This window comes from Ambystoma mexicanum, chromosome 4p, assembly GCF_040938575.1.
Source record: "Ambystoma mexicanum isolate Mex_15411 chromosome 4p, UKY_AmexF1_1, whole genome shotgun sequence".
NCBI lineage: Eukaryota > Metazoa > Chordata > Amphibia > Caudata > Ambystomatidae > Ambystoma > Ambystoma mexicanum.
Window position 1 is genome coordinate 745,786,992 of NC_090927.1, and position 18,922 is coordinate 745,805,913.

Below are 18,922 nucleotides of genomic sequence, written 5' to 3' on the forward strand. Positions count from 1 at the left end.
GAGGCTCAGGCACCAGCTCTCAAACATAGAATACTCTGATCAGCTGCATTCCAAACATTCCACTTTACAGATCAGCACGTGTCACAGGCATTATTCATTATTCAAAAAGAAGGGACTCAACATCTCCTCTCTGACATGCAAAGCAGACCACATCAACTCCCTTTCTCACAAACGCAACATGCAAACACCAATTGCCCACACAGCAACCCAATAATCTACTGGAAATCGCATCCACAAGCCACTGAAAGCAAATGACCAGGAAGGAGCAAGCCCTTAGGAGGACCGGGAGTACCCAAAAGCATCACAGCGCCCCATCCATCCTCTTCTACATACGCACTTGATCTACCACCTGAAGGTCTGTCATCTAGAACACAAAAGTGTGATACTCCGGTCTTCCCTTCCACAAAGAATAAACCCAGACCGAAGCAAAAAGAAAATAATTTTATCCATGTTTAATCTCGCGTACACCATATTATCTGAATATGCATTTGCTCTATGCACTGTGGTATGCATGAACTCGCTCATTTATAGAACTCCACACGCACAACAATATGCACCTCTCCCCACCACCCCCATTAAGATTGTCACACTGTCCATGAAGGAAGGAAGGAAGGAAGGAAGGATGTGGCAAATGCGTGGTATGCAAAATATGCACCTACCTACATGCATGTATAGACTTGAGCCCCATGAAATGACTATTTGAGCTGTAAAGGCCCCTCAACAACAAAGTACACAAAGACATGTGGAAAACTAGACCTGCTGAAGCAAGCAGCATGCCCAACCCACACTCAAACCATGGGTAAGAAGATGTGTACAGCCCTCAGAAAGCAATTTCCGAAAATGTGCCGCCTTGAACAACTAGTATGCAAACCGAAATTGAAACAAGCTTTACACAAATAGCAAAAAAACGCTCTCTAGAAAGTTACGTATACACATGAACTATGTGTGTGTATATACTGGTACGATCCACCAGTACACTACCCAAGCACCACATTTGCTAGTAGGATGGCCATAACAAATGCTCACATGTGTAACACTCATTCCATTGAGAGAAACGCAACATTTTTCTGGTGACTTGTCTTTACATTGTGGTTAGCATCCATTTTATTAAAATTATTTAAATTATTTCTTTTTTTAATTAAATGTAAAGACATATTTACATCAGTTGTTTAATTTTTAGATGTAGGAAAGGTTAAGGGACATAATAAAGAGTGATTGCATACCCTGGGGCTTAATTTATGGTTTTATTTTTAGTCTTGGTGCATTTTAGTGGCACAGCCACCAACTTATCACCAACACCATTGCTACAGAGAAGTGTGAGGCGGACACAAAGTTGTAAAATTATCATTGTTAGACATTTTGATTAAACCAAAATGGCTTGGATAAACTCCTCTCTAACCCTATCCTTAAGAGTTTCCCTGCCTACGAAACAAATATCAGTCTGTGTCAAGTTGTTAGCAACTTGGAAACCATTCTTCTGTCCAAAACTTTCTAATCTGACCCTCACACTAGAAATAACTCTGGGTGCAAGGAAATGTCTCCGACTCATGTTTAGCAAAAGTGTTCATAATCAAAATATAAAGATAAATCCAACAAAAGGTATTTTCCAAAGAGGCAGCCTTTGGATCCAGAGGGTCGTTCCCTTCCACCTGGGATGGCAAAACTGTTTCTTTTGAACAACAGTGTCTTGATCACAAAAAAGTCTCTTTTGTCCAATAGTTCCTTTTGGTTCTAGATTCAGAATGTTTTTGCTCAAGCAATACGTTCCATAACATCCAACACTTTCTTGGTTTCTTCGTACTGTCTTCACAAAGTTCTTGTTCAAATGTATTACACAATAAGCTTTCTTTAACTTCTATTGTACTTTGATCGATTGCCTGGTGCACCCCTTTACCAGGAATCCTCTTGCAGGTTCTTCAGATCTCCTGGTATACTCCCCTGCCAGGTACCTGCAAAACGGTTACACTTTCCCCTACAGCTTTGGAGGATCCCCTGGTATACTCCCCTGCCAGGTATCTCCCCCAGTTTTAACCTTTTCTTTACAGCTTTGGTAGATTGACTGGTGTACTCCTCTACCAGGTATCCTCTTATGGGCTCTTCAGATCCCCTGGTAAATTCCCTTCCAGGTATCTTCTCACAATGTGAGTTTTTCTTTTTTAATTTTGCTTCAGTTCTATAGAACTACACACATAAAACATCAATGAATGATACAAACTACATAAAAAGAGATTATAAACAGCATATTGTAACATTTCATAACAATTAATAAAAAAAGAAACCTTAAATAACATTCATCATTAGGCTAAAATAGGAATGCTCCACTTATATGAACCGTATACATATTTCATATAGCGTACATACCCAGATTTAACTTCAGCTGTTCCACTCCTAGAAATTCCCACTCAAAAGCTTGCCAGATGGTGGTGCAGGGGGGGGGGCATGGTTAAGCGCTGATGGAGACGGTCGCTTGATCCGGAGCTCCCGTCCCGGCGTTCTTTTTACATTTATAATGGTGCTTCTTGCGGTCAAATATAACTTTCCTGCAATTAATTTGAAGCAATCTAAGATGTGGCTCCTGCGGCTTTTGAACGAGCCTCACTTAGGAAGATAGATTTGTTTGCGCGCATCCGGAGGGTACGGCCTACGGCAGGGAGGTTGCGTGGAATAACACCAGACGCGTCCAGTCAGCTGGTTGGCTGGCGTGTCGGCAAATAGTCTGGCCAACACAAGGAAGCAGGTTTCCCTCACAACAAAGGTAACGCTGGTTCTCCAGCATGAGGTCTGGCATGGATTCACATGCTCATGAATATTCCCCCGTCGCCAGGCCGGGAATCCTCGGTATAGAAAAAATCAGTATCAGTTTCGTTTCTGATCTGTCTTTCTCAGTAGTAACCAATCACTGGTCTCTGGGTCATACTGCCCCCAGCCAATGTCTGCCCTCTCCCTAAGCCCCTCCCCTGGCAGCCATCCTCAGATTTTTACCGCACGTTCAAGTGTTGGGAGTCCTCGTGCTTAGCTCTCGAGCTTTTGCTGCGTTTTTGCGCTTTTTTCAGGAGATTTTCTCATTTTTTCGGTTAAAGGAGCCTCAAGCTCTACCGTTTCTACTTTCGATCAACGGGGGATCCGTTTCGGAGTTTTCTACGCCCCTCAAGGGTGAAGATTTCGTCGAGTTGCCCTTTTGGAGGATTCCAGATGTTCCGAGGCCTACCCCGGACATGGCCAGGAGAAAGGGAACTCGACGCCCGGGAAGCTATTCAGGACCTGCCCTGGATGCCAGCTTCAGAACGTTTTCAAGGAGGACGAGCATTCGTTATGCCTCTACTGTCCCCATGAGGACAAGACACACAAGGAAAAGGACTGCGCGTTTTGTGGAAACATGTCGGAGCGGACCATGAAGGATCGCCACCTCTGTCTCGCCAACTGGCTGGAAGGAAAGAGCCCGCCAGGCGAGAAGAAGAAGTCGTCCGAGCGGTCTTCTAAGTCCTGTGAGAGTGCTCTGGGGACGGGGGCCCAACAAAAGGCTAAGCACCGCGAGTCCGCGGGCACCGGGAGCGCCGAACGGTCGGGCTCCTTGGCTGCCAGGCAGGGCGCACCCTCCCCGGCGCCATCGACCACGAGCCAATGCTCTGGCTCGGGTAAGAGGAAGTCCGAGAACCCGGCGAAGCTTCTGGAGAGGCCCCGGTCGATCTCGAAGACTACGGCAGAGGGGGAGCGAGGCTCGGACCCTCCCCCGAAGGTGAAGGCCCCGGGCGTACAGAAGGTGACGTTGGCCGTGATTCACCCTGCTAGGACCTCGATCGAGGATGTCGCCGCGGCCCTGGCTCAGCCTGTGGAGGCTACACCAGTGGAGGCGCCCTCAGGTACCAGCGTCTCCCTGCCACCGCGGAGGGAGTCGTCTTTCAGGCCCATCAAGAAGACCCCCACGAAGTCCTCGTTGGAAAAAGGGGCGGGCGGTTGGTGGCCGTCGTGGATACGGACACGACCTCTGAAGGGGAGCTCATCCAAGTCGTGGAGGAGACACAGCCCATCGGGAGGGATCCCGACGAGGGCGACGACGAGGGCGATGGTGATCCAGACGAGGCTCCTCAAGAGCCCTCGCGCCCGTCATTTCTGGCGCCGCAAGACAACTAGGCGGCCATTTTGTCGGCCATCCAGTCCTTATGCACGGAGATGAGGACTAGGTTGCCCCTTCCCCCGACGGAGGATCCGGAGCCAAGACCTTCGGGGAGCCCACCGCCTAAGAGGAGGACGCAGCATCCTAGGCCTCCTCTCCCGCCTCTGCGGCCTTCTCTGCCTTCCCCCGGTCCACTAACCTCGGGGATGATACAGGCATGGACACGACTACGACGGGTACGGATGACGACGAAGGCGACCACGGGACGTGTCCCCCATCGCCCCAAGCCTTGGCGTCCCCGCCCAATGAGATTGGATCCTTCCATGCAATGATCTCCAGGGCATCCGAGCTCTTCCAGCTCGGCCCCGAGGAAAAGGAGGGGTTCCTTTACCAGCGGCGCGAGGCTAAAAGGAAGACGGTCCTCGCCGTACCGCTTCTTGATGACATCTGGGATGAGGGGCTCGCCCTCCTCAAGAACCCTGCCACGGCTCCTGCGAAGAGGGACCGGTACGAGAAGAAGTACCGGGTCCCCGACGCTGCCCCCTTGTGCCTTAGAGCGCAACCTACCCCGGACTCGGTGTTCTCGGCGGCAGCCAAGAAGAAAACGGGGGGGGGGGGCATCGGCCTCGACTTCAACCTCCCCTCTGGACGGCGAGGGTAGGAAACTGGATGCGATGGGACGGCGGGGTCATCTCATCTGCAGCGACGACCATCAAGGCGGCCAACGCCCTGGCCATCGTAGCCCGCTACGACAGGGAGTTGTGGTTTAAGATCGCCCCTCTGTTGGACTTCCTTCCGGATGCCAGAAGGGCTGAGGCCCTGGAAATCTTGCAGGAAGGTGAGATTGCCTCGGACCATGCCATTACAGTGGCTACGGACATCGCCGACACCGGTTTCCGTCCGTTGGGCAACAGCGTTTGCCTGAGACGACGAGGATGGCTCAGGGCGACGGATTTCCGCCAGGACGTACAGACCAAGGTTTTGGACATGCCCTTCGATGGGAACAACCTTTTTGGCAAGGAGGTTGACGAATCCCTTCAGGCGATCAAGATGACATGGAGACGGCCCGGGCACTGGGGGTGCTCCAACAGCGACGGCCATCCTTTCGGAGCTCCGGAGGCAGACAGGGTGCCTCCAAGGGAGCCGGCAGCAGCTCCTCTACTTACCGTCAAGCGGCAAGGTCTTCATCGCAGGAGGCCTACAGGGGACGCGGCAAGTCAGGTGGATCCTGCCGTCGTCGCCAAGGTGGTCAAGGAGGCAAAGCGGCCTCCAAGCAGGATTGAACCGTCCGTCGGGTCGGGCCCCCGCCGAAGCACCCCGGTGGGAGGCCGGCTGACGAAGTTCGTCGGCGTGTGGGAGTCCATCTCCACCGACCGTTGGGTGCTGGACGCCCTGGCCATGGGGCATGCCCTCGAGTTCCAGAAGAGGTGCCCCCACATTCCTCCTGTGGCCAGGAAGGAAAATCACGTCCCTCAACTGCTGTTGGAAGTACGGGAGATGCTCAGGAAAGGTGCCATCGAGCTCGTCCCGAAGAGGCTTCGGGGCTCCGGAGTTTACTCAAGATACTTCCTCGTGAGGAAGAAGACAGGAAGATGGCGTCCCATCCTGGACCTGCGACGACTAAACAAATACATCAAGGCACAGAAGTTCCGGATGGTCACCCTCCAGCACGTGCTGGGACAGCTGGAGGAGGGCAATTTCCTGTCGTTGGATTTGGAGGATGCTTACTTCCACATCCCTATTCTAAAGAGGCACCGAAAGTTCCTCAGGTTCGTGGTCAAAGGGCAGCACTACCAGTTCAAGGCCCTCCCGTTCGGATTAAAATCGGCACCCAGGGTGTTCACCAAGTGCCTAGCACCGGTGGCGGCGCGACTGCGCCTGCAGGGGATAAACTTCTATCCCTACCTGGACGACTAGCTCATACGGGCAAGGACAAGGGAGCTCGCCGTGGAACACACTGCGAAGTCCGTCCAGCTGCTCACGGACCTGGGGTTCTCCATCAACTTTCCAAAATCCCACCTGGTCCCGTCGCAAGTCGCCCTGTTTCTGGGAGCACAGCTCGACACAGTGGCGCGGCGGGCCTCACCGTCGGAGGAAAGGATAAGGACCATCCTAGGAAAGGTGCAACGTCTACTGGCCACGGACGTCTATCAAGTCCCTCCTGGGAATGATGTCCTCCTGCATTTATCTGGTGCCCCATTGCAGACTTCGGATGCGGCCCTTGCAAGAATTCCTCAACGCCCACTGGATCCAGACGACGGGAAGCTTCGAGGACAGGATCTCGCTCGACGAAACGTTCTGTCAGGCGATACGATGGTGGGTTGTCCGCGCTCATCTGACAGCGGGAACAGGCTTCCTAGCACCGGCCCACCAGGTGACGGTGACAACGGATGCCTCCCTGGAAGGTTGGGGAGCGCACACCGGGGGCCTCCACGCGAGAGGCCTTTGGTGCTCGGAGAAGACTCTCCACATCAACATCTTGGAGCTCTGCGCAGTTTTCTGGGCCCTCAGGTCCTTCCTTCCGTCCCTCAAGGGCAAGGTGGTGAGGATCTTCACCGACAACACCACCAGGATGTTTTACATTCGGAAGCAGGGCGAAACCAGATCCCCTGCCCTGTCCAAGGATTGGGCCATCGCACAAGGGATGTTTCTGGTACCCTTTCATCTGGCAGGGATAAAAAACACCATCGCCGACTCACTCAGCAGGGAGCTGCGCTCGTGCCACGAGTGGGAACTGCACCAGGATCAAGTGGACCGACTCTTCCGACGATGGGGCGAACCCCAGATCGATCTCTTCGCGACGGCGACGAACTCCAAGTGCCGGAGGTTCGCCAGCAGGTTTCCCCAACCGAGGAGCATGGGCAATGCTTTCTCGTTCCCCTGGGACGGCCTGTTACTTTATGCATTCCCGCCGTTGCTGTTGCTACTCCGGCTCGTCAACCAGCTCAAGAGGTCCCGGTGCAGGATGATCCTCGTCCCACCGGCGTGGCCGAGGCATATCTGGTTCCCGGACCTTCTGGACTTGTCAGCGTCCACACCAGTCAAGCTACCGACGGACGCGGATCTTCTCTCCAGAGAAGGAGGCGCCATTCTTCATCACGAACCAGAGTCGCTGAACTTGCAGGCCTGGCTCCTGCAGCACTAGAGTTTGGAGGATACGACATCCCGGCCGACTGCATAGAGGTTCTTGCAAAGGCCAGGGCATCCTCAACTCTCGTGCTACGTACACAAATGGAAGAGGTTCTCTGTCTGGTGCCGTGCACAGAAGATTAACCCTCTGCGGATTACGGCCCCTCAAGTATTGCCGTACCTACTGTCTTTGGCCAAGGCTGGCCTATCTCACGCCTCCCAAGGTACATCTGGCTGCCGTCTCACGTTACTCCAGAACTACAGGACGGGCGTCCTTGTGGTCTCATCGTCTGGTGAAGGAATTTATGAAAGGACTGTTCCGATCATTCCCGCCGGTGAAGGCCCCTGCCCCGGCGTGGGAGCTCAACGTGGTACTAACTAGGCTCATGGGGGGGTCCCATTCGAGCCTATGCATTCAGTGCCGTTGAAGTTTCTGTCGTGGAAGACCGCATTCCTCGTGGCCATCACCTCTGCATGACGAGTGGGAGAGATCCAGGCCCTGTATTGCAAGCCTCCATACTTGACTTTTCACGACACAAGGGTGGTGCTGAGGACGCACCCCTCCTTCATGCCCAAGGTGCCGGCGGACTTCCACCTCAACGAGCCCTTGGTGTTGCCAGTTTTCTTCCCGTCGCCTTTGTCGCCGGCTGAGAGGACTCTGCACTCGCTAGATGTGGCTACAGCGCTGAAGTTCTACGTGGACCGCACAAAGAGTTTCCGGAAGACATCACAGCTGTTTGTGAACTTTGGACCTGTGAATCAAAGGAAGGCTCTCTCGAAGACTTCCATTTCCAGATGGCTCTCCGGCTGCATCATGCACTGTCACCGGTTGGCAAACTGACCGCTGCCCGGCTGTCCGAGAGCCCATTCGACCAGAGCGATTGCTGCTACTACGGCGTTCCTGTCTGGTGTGCCCCTGCTCGACATCTGCACAGCTGCTACGTGGAGGTCGACGCACACCTTCACGAGATTCTACTGCGTCGACCGGGATTCCAGGGAGGAGTCCAGAGTCGGCCAGGCAGTGCTGCGCAACCTGTTCGCCTAAGGTGAGCCTGGTGAGGAGGTAAGAGTTGCTTAATGTTGAGTTGTTGTATTGCTTGATATTGAGCCTTGTGCCACCTCCCGTGGTTGTGCATGTGTATACTGCTATGTATTCTTATATTCATGAGCATGTGAATCCATGCCAGACCCCATGCTGGAGAAGGAACAAGTTACTTACCTGTAACTGTTGTTCTCCAGCATGGGTCTGGCATGGATTCACATGCGAACCCTCCCGCCTACCCCTCTGCTGCTCTTCACTTGGTCATACTGCCACTTCACGTGCTACCAAATCTGAGGATGGCTGCCAGGGGAGGGACTTAGGGAGAGGGCAGTCATTGGCTGGGGGCAGTATGACCCAGAGACCAGTGATTGGTTACTACTGAGAGAGGCAGATCAGAAACGAAACTGATACTGATTTTTCTATACTGAGGATTCCCGGCCTGACGACGGGGAATATTCATGAGCATGTGAATCCATGCCAGACTCATGCTGGAGAACAACAGTTACAGGTAAGTAACTTGTTCCATTTAAAGGTACACACTCCACTTTAAAGGCAGCAAATAAAAATGAACACTGTGTGTTTTTTATCAAGACATTTTATCTCTAAATAGGAGCAATTATTTTGGGCTACATTCAGCTGTTTGTTGAACAAAATTAGAACAAAAGAAGTCTCTTCAACTGTTTTTCTTCATGACTTCATAGTAACAATTATTCATATTTGAAGAACTATACCACTCTTTTTCTCTCATTGGAGATTCTAATGACAATACTGGATAACATGCTACTCTGGATGTATAAGAAGAGATTTTGATGAGGAAGGCTCCTCATATGAACTATTGTTTACAAGTAACAAGGCTGCATAATTCCAGTCTAGCTGATTAATAAGCATGTAACTATATACTGGAAACACTCTTTTACTAACAAAAGTCACCCTGTACCGCATGCTTCTGGAGGCGTGATTCATATCATATATCCTGTTCAAGTAGGAACATTCTATACACCTGCTACCTTGTTTGCGGTCTTTAATAGGACCTCAAAGAAAATGATATCAAAGGATTTGCCACCATCCTCTACGAGCAATGCTCCCAAAAGGCAAAAAAGTGAATCTCCCACACAAAAAGACGACACACAGGATCCATTCATGCAGACAATTCTAGACTAAATCAATTCACTTAAGCCATTTATGGATGTCAAAACAGCTAAATTACAATTACTGGATGATAAATGGTCCTCTTTTGAGACGAGGATAAATGAAGTTGAAAGAAGAGTCAGCAACACAGAAGATATATCGGGAAAAGGTGATACAGCTTGAGAACGTGGTCACCTCTCTACAGAAACGAACAAAGAAGTTAGAGAGCAGAAACGGGAGCAATAACATCCGAATTGTTGGCCTTCCAGAAAATATAAAAAGACAACCCTACCAAGTTCCTTTATTACATGCTCCCTCTGCCTTTGGATCTTCCGGCATCCATGCAGCTCAATATCCAAAGAGCCCATTGTGTTGGTTCTAAAACCCCATCTAGGTACTCTCCAAGAACTCTAATATTCACAGTATTGGATTATACGCATGTTCTCCTTATTATGGACAAGGCGAAAGAAAATAAATTACTGATCTGGGAAGGTACAAAGATATTTTTTTCACAAGATGTTTCCAATACCACCACAGCAGCAAGAAGAAAGGAGCTACTGTCGTTGAGACAACTTAACGCCAGATATGGGATTATTTACCCAGCATCTCTTAAGGTTACTCTAAATGGGCACTCTTATACTTTTCAAAATCCAAGTGATTTACAAAGCTTTATTCAAAACCATAGGAGAGATGAGATGGATACCTCTAAAGCAACATCTACTTAAAGCTATTTTATGCACCACCTTTCTCTAATATCTTTATCATATCGCTGGGATGTGGTTGAGGACAGACCAATCTATATCTGGTTCTCCACCCCTACCACAATTTGACATTTTACGAACATGAATTGGAGTGGCTATATCCCGTTAGCCACTACTTGGGCACTTACGTGTCAGTTCGAATGGAACCTGGAAATTCCATGTTTTTTTTGTTAGTCATCCCTCCTTCCTTGTGTTTCTTTTAATTTTTTTGGTTTCATATTACCAATGCCATATAGCTAGCTATGACGTTGTGTGTGTGTGTATATATAGTTATCACCATTAATGATGCTTAATATTGCCACATGGAATGTTCAAGATCTACACAATCCCATTAAGCGGCAGAAAATCATATCGCACCTGAATAGGTCTAAGCCATCTATAGCATGTCTACAGGAATCCCACCTTTCGCAAGCGGAAGCTAACAAATTGAAGCGTTTGTGGGTTGGCCATTTGCTCTCAAGTGCGGCTGATGGGGGAGGGGGAAATGGAGTTCATTCTCATTAACTAGCATCTCTAGTGTAAAGTATTATCCTGAGATTCCGATAATGTTGGAAGATGGATCTTAATTAAACTCCTTATTAACTCCATTGAATACTCCATCTTAAATGTTTATGGTCCCAACAATCCTGATCCTACATTTTGGACTCCGTTAAGGAACCAAACTCTCAAATCCCACTCAAATAACCTCATTGTATGTGATGATTTGTAATGAGGTTCTTGATCCTCTTCTTGATCGAAAGTCCAATGTACGATTCAAATCTACCAAATCCCATTTACAATTCCAAAACTTTGTCTCCGAATTAGGCCTCATTGATTCCTGGCGTAGTACCCATCCATCGGATCTAGACTATATACTTTTTATTCACCTCCCCATAACTTCTTTTCGAGAATTGATTGTCTTCATATCGAAATCACTAACTAATCATTTATTAGAGGCCACAATAGAGAGCATCACAAAATCTGACCATGCCTCTGTTCATGTTAAATTATATATTCACAGAATGTTCAGTATAATAACAGATGGAAAAAGTTTGTTTGTGCCCACTTTTTTCTCATATTTTTCATACGGAGTTGAGGAACTCTGTCTCCATGCTGACCCACACTCCTGCGACAAAAGACAAGTTCAGAAAATATAACCCAGATAAGAAAGATATTAACAGTTACAGCAGCATTCATCTACAGGTCGCGAGAGTACAGTGTAAGATGTCTCCTCATTAAAAAGTTCCTCTTCAACCACATAACAGATGGAGGTTCAACTCAGCACTCCTGAAAGATGAACAATTTGTGAAATTTATTAATCGACAACATACTTACTACTTTGATGAAAATTCCTCAGCAGATACCTCAGTACATAATAATTGGGACTGCTGTAAAGCAGTATTAATGGGCCACATTATATCTTACTCTGTGGCCAAAAAAAGTAAACTTAAAAAGGAAGCAGAGGATATTCAACTCATAATAATTTTACAACTAGAATATATTCGGACTAATGCAGCTCCTCTCCACCCAACGATTATCAAGCTAAGAATACAGTATAACAACTTAGCAACTGAGTATTTTTGCACCAATCTTCTGAAATACAAATCCAAGATTTAGCAGTGCTCGATTAAAACAGGGAAAGCTGTAGCGTCCTATCTTAAGACAAAAAAAAAAAAAAAGCAAAAGTCACTGGTTACCAGGATGGTAAGAGTCATGAATGGTCCGATAGCACTGCGAGTAGAGTGCTCGCTTTGACATCTGTGCAGAGCCTGCTGACGCAGGTTTCAATCCCGGCAGGGCCAAACTCAGCCTTTCATCCTTCTGAGGTTGATAAATGAGCACCACACACGGTAGGTAATGAGCAGTGCTCAGATACCTGAAGGTTTGTAGCAATATATAAATGCTAAATTATTATTATTATTATTATTATTATTATTATTATTATTATGAAAGATAAAGACATTCTGTAGGTATTTTCAAAGTTCTATCAATTATATTCTTCTGATGTACTACCCAATAATACTGATGCTGTTGACTTCCTTAAGCATATACATTGTAATTCATATGGAAATCCTAACTTACAATCTTTAGACTCGCCATATCCTTGATTGAGGTACACAAAGCCATTCATGATCTTAAGAAAGATAAACCCCCGTCCCCAGATTGTTTTTCAGTTGAATACTATGCCAGGTTCAAGGATATATTGGTCCCTAAACTTAATGAGCTTTTTACCTCATTTATGGCTTAAGAGAATGCAGCTGGATCCTTTTCTGAGGCCATGCTTATTGTATTTCCCAAGCCAAATAAAGACCCAGAACTAGTTCCAAACTATAGACCTATTTCTTTAGCTAAGATTTTACAGTCAGTATTAATTAAACTTCTGTCCAATAGACTTATCCCCCAACTCCCCCATTTGATCATAAATGAACAGGTTAGCTATGTTAAAGGCAGATCATCCTCGGCTAATACCAGGCTCTTTATGAAAATTCTTGAGGTCCTCATAACTCCCCCATTCTCCAGCATTGGATCTTTCATGGATTCACATGCTTTGAACATTCCCCGTCGTCAGGCTGGGAATCCCCGGTACATTATATAGACCCTTTCCCGTAGGAAAACTTTTTCGACGCTTATGCGTCCTATCCACCTCGTTTTGTATCATGCGTGCCCGTGCCGTCAGGACGTCATGATATAAATACAGGCCCCGCCCCCGCGCTCCCTCAGATTTCAACCGTCTTTCAAAGTAGTGGGATCCTCGTGTTTACTACTAGTGAAAACTAGGTTGTTTTGTCTGTTTCGCTTCGGCGAAGTTCAAATTCTGGAGAATTATGTCTGGAAAGGCGTTATTTCGCCCGTGTGCAACCTGTGGCCTCAAAAAGGTTTATGAAGGAGACGGCCACATGGACTGTATCTACTGTCTCCACCCGCACCACACGGCGGATACATGTGAGATATGCCAGGGTTTCTCCCAAAAAACCCTTAAGGACCGTAAAAGAAGGCTGGTCGACTGGCTTAATGACGGAGCGGGTGCCTACCCGGCTTCGGAAGTTGGCTCCACGGCCTCCAGGAGCAAGTCGGAGCCTCCATCGAAGAAGGTACGGCCAGCAGAAATTCGCGCTGAGGACAAGCATAAGGGGAAACATGCTGGATCCTCCTCATCACATAAAAAGCCCTCCTCCTCCTCCTCATCATCGAAGACGGAGAGGCTAGCGCTGTCTAAATCCTCCTCAGGGGACCGTCCCAGGTCTTCCATGAGTCGAGAAGCTTCAGCCGGGAAGTCGGCATCGAAATCGACGACGAAGTCTAAGGGCTCGACGACGACGACTGGCTCGTCGACCTCGGTGTCATTGACGATGCCTATTACCGTTCAAGCAGCAGCGGTTGGGATTCCTTCGTCGACGGAGACTCAGTCTATGGCTTGGGTGCCTGAGGTCTATGACCCGATCCCCCCCTGAGGTCTTACTGCAGCCAGACACGGCCTGCTCGGCGGAAGGGGAAGGTGACGTGGTTCTGCAGCCATCGGATTTAGGCTTACGGCCTTCCACGTCGACGACGACGAGTGCGAGCGGGGGTATGGTACCTATATCATCCACGTTACTGACCCCCCAGACGGTTTTGTCTCTGGATGTGCTTAATACTCTTCAGAAGCTCCTGCAGCGGCTGGATACGCAGTTCCCTCAACCTGGGACGTCATCGTCACTTTTGTCTGTACCTTCCGTCGACGAGCAAACTTGTACGGCTCGCTCGACGACGAAACACCCATCGGCTCCCCAGGCGGTGAAAGATCGTCCTCGAGCTCAGGAGGAGGGTGAGTTGTCGGAGTCCGACTCTATACTGGATGACTCCGGGTCAGACATCTCCCTGTCACCGTCGAGGGACCCAACATGGAATTCGGATGTAGAGTTGGAGTCTACGAGGAGCCAGACACAGCCATCTCCCCCTGATGATGTGGGAGCCTTCCATGCAATGATGGGGAAAGCTTGTTCCGAATTCGGCTTGATTCCTGAGGAGCAGAAGAAAGACTGTTTCCTTTTTGACCATATGGGTCAAAGGAGAAAATCGGTATTTGCCATCCCAATCCTTGACCACGTGTGGCAAGAAGGTCTCAAGACGATGCGCCATCCGTTCTCGGAGCCAGCCATAAAGGGACGGATTGAGAAAAAGTTTAAAGCTCCGGAGTCCACTCCGAAATGTCTAACATCACAGCCTCTGTCTGACTCGGTGGTGTCGGCGGCAGCGGCTAGGAAGGCCAGGGTCCAGCAAAAATGTTCAACGCCACCTGAAAGCGAGGCTAGGAGGCAGGACGCCTTTGGAAAGAAGGTGCTCTCGGTCGGAGCGACGACAGTAAGAGCAGCCAATTCCTTAGCGATCGTGTCACGATATGATAGGGAAATGTGGCACAAACTAGCCCCTATCCTAGAACACCTGCCAGACGAACACCGGAAAGCAGCTATGTTACTGGTGCGGGATGGCGAAGAGGCCTCGAACCACGCTATTAATATCGCAGTTGACCTAGCAGAGTCTGGTTTCAAACAAATCAACCATGGAGTAGTGCTTCGTCGACAAGCGTGGCTCAAATGTACTACTTTCCGTCCTGAAGTACAGTACAAAGTCCTGGACATGCCATGCGAAGGGGAACACCTGTTTGGCGAAAAGGTTGATGAAGCGCTGAAAGGGATGAAAGAAGACACGGATACTGCTAGGTCCCTCGGCGCCCTTCAAACGGGTAGAAATTTTCGCTCTTTTCGCCCCTTCAGGGGTGCTTCTGGAAATTCCCGCTTTGGAGCCTCGAGGGACCGTGGATTTAACAGGCCCTCGTACTCTTCACAAGGGTTTAGACGAGCGTCCCAGTCGGCACGTAGAAGCAGGGACTATCAAGCCTCCAGGCGGCGAGGCTCAGGTCCGTCATCAACGAAGAACAAGCAAACCAGCAACCAATGACGGCCTTCGGAACGTCCTGGGGGGTCGAGTCTCATCACTTCGACCGATGGAAATGCATCACCACAGATCGATGGGTCCTAGACACGATTCGCATGGGTCATGCGCTGCAATTCAAAGACAAGCCTCCGCGTCTTCCTCCTTTATTCTCGACACAGCCCCACCTCCGAATCCTACGACAAGAGGCGGCGCTTATGTTGCGAAAAGGGGCGGTGGAAAGAGTTCCTGTGGCACAGGAAGGACAAGGAGTTTATTCCAGGTTCTTTGTTGTCAAAAAGCCAAACGGCAAATGGAGGCCCATTCTCGACCTGAGGGTACTCAACAAGTGGCTAAAGAGCCTAAAATTCAAAATGCTAAAGCTCCAAGAGGTGATCAGGTCGGTGCAACCCATGGATTATCTATCATCACTAGACCTTCAAGATGCTTATTTTCACATCCCAATACGCCCACGACACAGGAGATATTTAAGATTCGTCGTCGGGAGAAAGCATTTTCAGTTCAAGGTCCTCCCGTTCGGGCTCAAGTCCTCACCCAGGACGTTCACCAAGTGCTTGGCCCCTATAGCGGCCCATTTAAGGAAGGATGGTCATCATGTCTATCCATATCTAGACGACTGGCTGGTCAGAGGTTCATCCAAGGAACAAACACGAGACAGTCTACGAGCCACAATGTCCATCTTACAGGAACTGGGCTTCGCAATAAACTTCAACAAGTCCACCGTAGAGCCTTCGAGGACCTTGGTCTTTCTAGGAGCGGAGTTTCATACACACACAAGCCTGGTGAAACCATCCAGCGAAAGAATTCAGAAACTTCAAAACAAGGCGTCGGAATGGAGAGGCGGTACCAAGGTCTCAGTGCGCAAGTACATGTCCCTGCTAGGGACCATGTCGTCCTGCATTCCGTTGATAAACAACTGCCGTCTGTTTATGAGGCCTTGCCAGGAATTTCTAGCGGACCGTTGGGCGCAGAGCAGAGGTCGCTGGTCCGACAGACTGGTCGTCGACGAACAACTAGTTCAAGCACTCGGCTGGTGGAAAGTGTCTACTCATCTAACGAAAGGAATGCCTCTACTGGAACCAGAGTTCCAAAAGACGGTGGTGACGGATGCATCGCTGAGCGGATGGGGAGCTCATCTGGATACGTTACAGGTACAAGGCCAGTGGTCTTTGCAGGAGTCCTCCCTGCATATCAACCTGCTAGAACTGAGAGCAGTGCGATGGGCTCTGAAGTCTTTTCTTCCTCAACTGAAGGACTCGGTGGTGCTTGTCATGACGGACAACACTACTACGATGTTCTACTTGAGGAAACAAGGAGGGACACGTTCCAGGTCCCTATCGACGGAGGCACAGAAAATCTGGCATTGGGCCCTGCAACACAACATGCAAATCTTAGCGTTCCACCTACCAGGAGTGAGAAACGTGGAAGCCGATGCCCTCAGCAGAGAAATGAACGAAGTTCACGAATGGGTGCTGAACGACCAACAACTTCAACAAGTATTCAAGGAATGGGGACACCCTTCCATAGACCTGTTTGCAACGAAGAACAACAAAAAATGCCATCAGTACGCAAGCAGATGGCCTCAGCAGGGCTCACTGGGGGATGCGTTCTCATTCCCATGGACGAACAAATTCCTGTACGCATTCCCTCCATTTCCCCTTGTCCGGAGGACGTTGCAATGGATCCTCAGGTACCCATGTCGGGTAATTCTGGTGGCCCCATACTGGGCCAGACAGGTGTGGTTTTCAGACCTACTACACTTAGCGGCGGCGGAACCAATGAGATTCCAGAAGACCCCCGACCTTCTGTCTCGACAGGATGGTGTCGTTTGGCATCACGACCCAGACAGCCTCCAGTTGACGGCCTGGCTCCTGACTTCGCCGAATTTGGTCGGCTAACGATTCCGGAGGACTGTCGGCGTATCCTGCAAGCGGCAAGAGCACCTTCCACAAACGCCTCATACGCGTACAAATGGAAAAGTTTCTGTCAATGGTGTGAGGATCAACCAGGTTTGGCCCCGCAATCGATTAAGCCGGAACAGCTCCTTCCATACTTGCTGTTCTTAGCTCAAAAGGGCCTGTCGGTGTCGTCAATAAAAGTACACCTAGCAGCCATTTCCAGGTTTACTCGTCGACGGCACTCGGCACCATTGTTCAGCGACCGCCTGATTAAGCACTTCCTTAAAGGCCTCTTTCGGAGTTTCCCTCCAGAGAAGAAATTTCCGCCGGAGTGGAGCCTCAATCTGGTCTTAACGTCTCTTATGAAGCCTCCTTTTGAGCCAATGTCATCATCGTCTCTAAAGCTTCTGTCGTGGAAATTGGCCTTCCTGGTGGCCATCACTTCAGCCCGACGTATTTCAGAAGTTCAGGCTCTAATGGTAGACCCACCATACTTACGATTTTTCAAGACCAAGGTAGTCCTAGCCACTAACCCACAGTTCATACCAAAAGCTCCTTCGGTGTTCCATAAACACTCCTCTATTGTGTTACCTACGTTTTTTCCGGAGCCATGCTCGGGAGCGGAGCGCATGCTACACACATTGGATGTTAAAAGGGCTCTCAAGTTTTATCTTCATCGTACGCAACCGTTCAGAGAAACGAGACAGCTGTTCGTGGCCTATGGTTTGGGTGCTAGAGGAAAAGCCATTTCAAAGCAAGGACTATCAAGATGGGTGTCATCTACCATTTCGTACTGCCATTCCAGAGCAGGGAAGCCTCTTCTACGACGGCCAAGAGCTCATTCAACTAGAGCAGCGGCATCGTCGACGGCACTGTGGGCCGGAGTCCCTCTAGGGGACATCTGCATGGCGGCTACCTGGGCGGCTACACACACCTTTACCCGCCATTACTGCCTGTCGCAGCAACATGCCGAAGACACCCGGATGGGACAGGCGGTGCTTCGACACCTATTCCAATAAGGTAAGCCCCGGCTGCAGGGTTGCATCCTGTGGAATTTATGACTGTATGTGGTTCGTTTTTCCCATGTTAACTATTACTGATGTATACATGATCATAGGGAACGGCCTTTGCGAAGAAAGTATATGGGTTTGCATGCACGCCTCCTCTTGGGGGTGGTACTGCTATGTAATCTATTCAAAGCATGTGAATCCATGAAAGATCCAATGCTGGAGAAGGGAATAGTTTCTTACCTGTAACTCCATTTCTCCAGCATTGGTATCTTTCATGGATTCACATGCGCCCACCTGCCTCCCCTGAACATGCAAACCGGTTCCCCCACTACTTTGGGGGCCGAAATCTGAGGGAGCGCTGGGGCAGGGCCTGTATTTATATCATGACGTCCTGACGGCACGGGCACGCATGATACAAAACGAGGTGGATAGGACGCATAAGCGTCGAAAAAGTTTTCCTACGGGAAAGGGTCTATATAATGTACCGGGGATTCCCAGCCTGACGACGGGGAATGTTCAAAGCATGTGAATCCATGAAAGATACCAATGCTGGAGAAATGGAGTTACAGGTAAGAAACTATTGCCATCCTTATGCAGCTTTAGCCCTACGTGCAGAGAAAGCTTGGGATCAAGTAGAATGGAACTACATGTTCGAAGCTCTAGCCTGGCACAGCATTCCTAATTCATACATATCCACGATTAAAGTACTTTACTCTAATCCTACTACTTCGGTTTTCATAAATAATCATTTATCCCCTTTTTTCCCATCTATAGGGGCATTCGCCAAGGTTGTCCCCTTTACCCCTTTTATTTATTCTAGCTTTGGAACCCTTCCTGAAAGCAATTAGACAAAATGAAAACATATGTGGAATTCAATATAAAAACTTTAAAATTAACTGGCTGCCTTCCAGACGAAATCTTTTTTTGAA

The 18,922-nt window shown here is 49.2% G+C and overlaps 1 protein-coding gene across 1 annotated transcript in view; it reads left to right on the forward strand.

Moving 5' to 3' along the window:
- Positions 1-18,922, forward strand: part of BCKDHB (branched chain keto acid dehydrogenase E1 subunit beta) — a 1,205,043-nt gene that overhangs the window by 71,711 nt on the left and 1,114,410 nt on the right. The window lies entirely within an intron of this gene.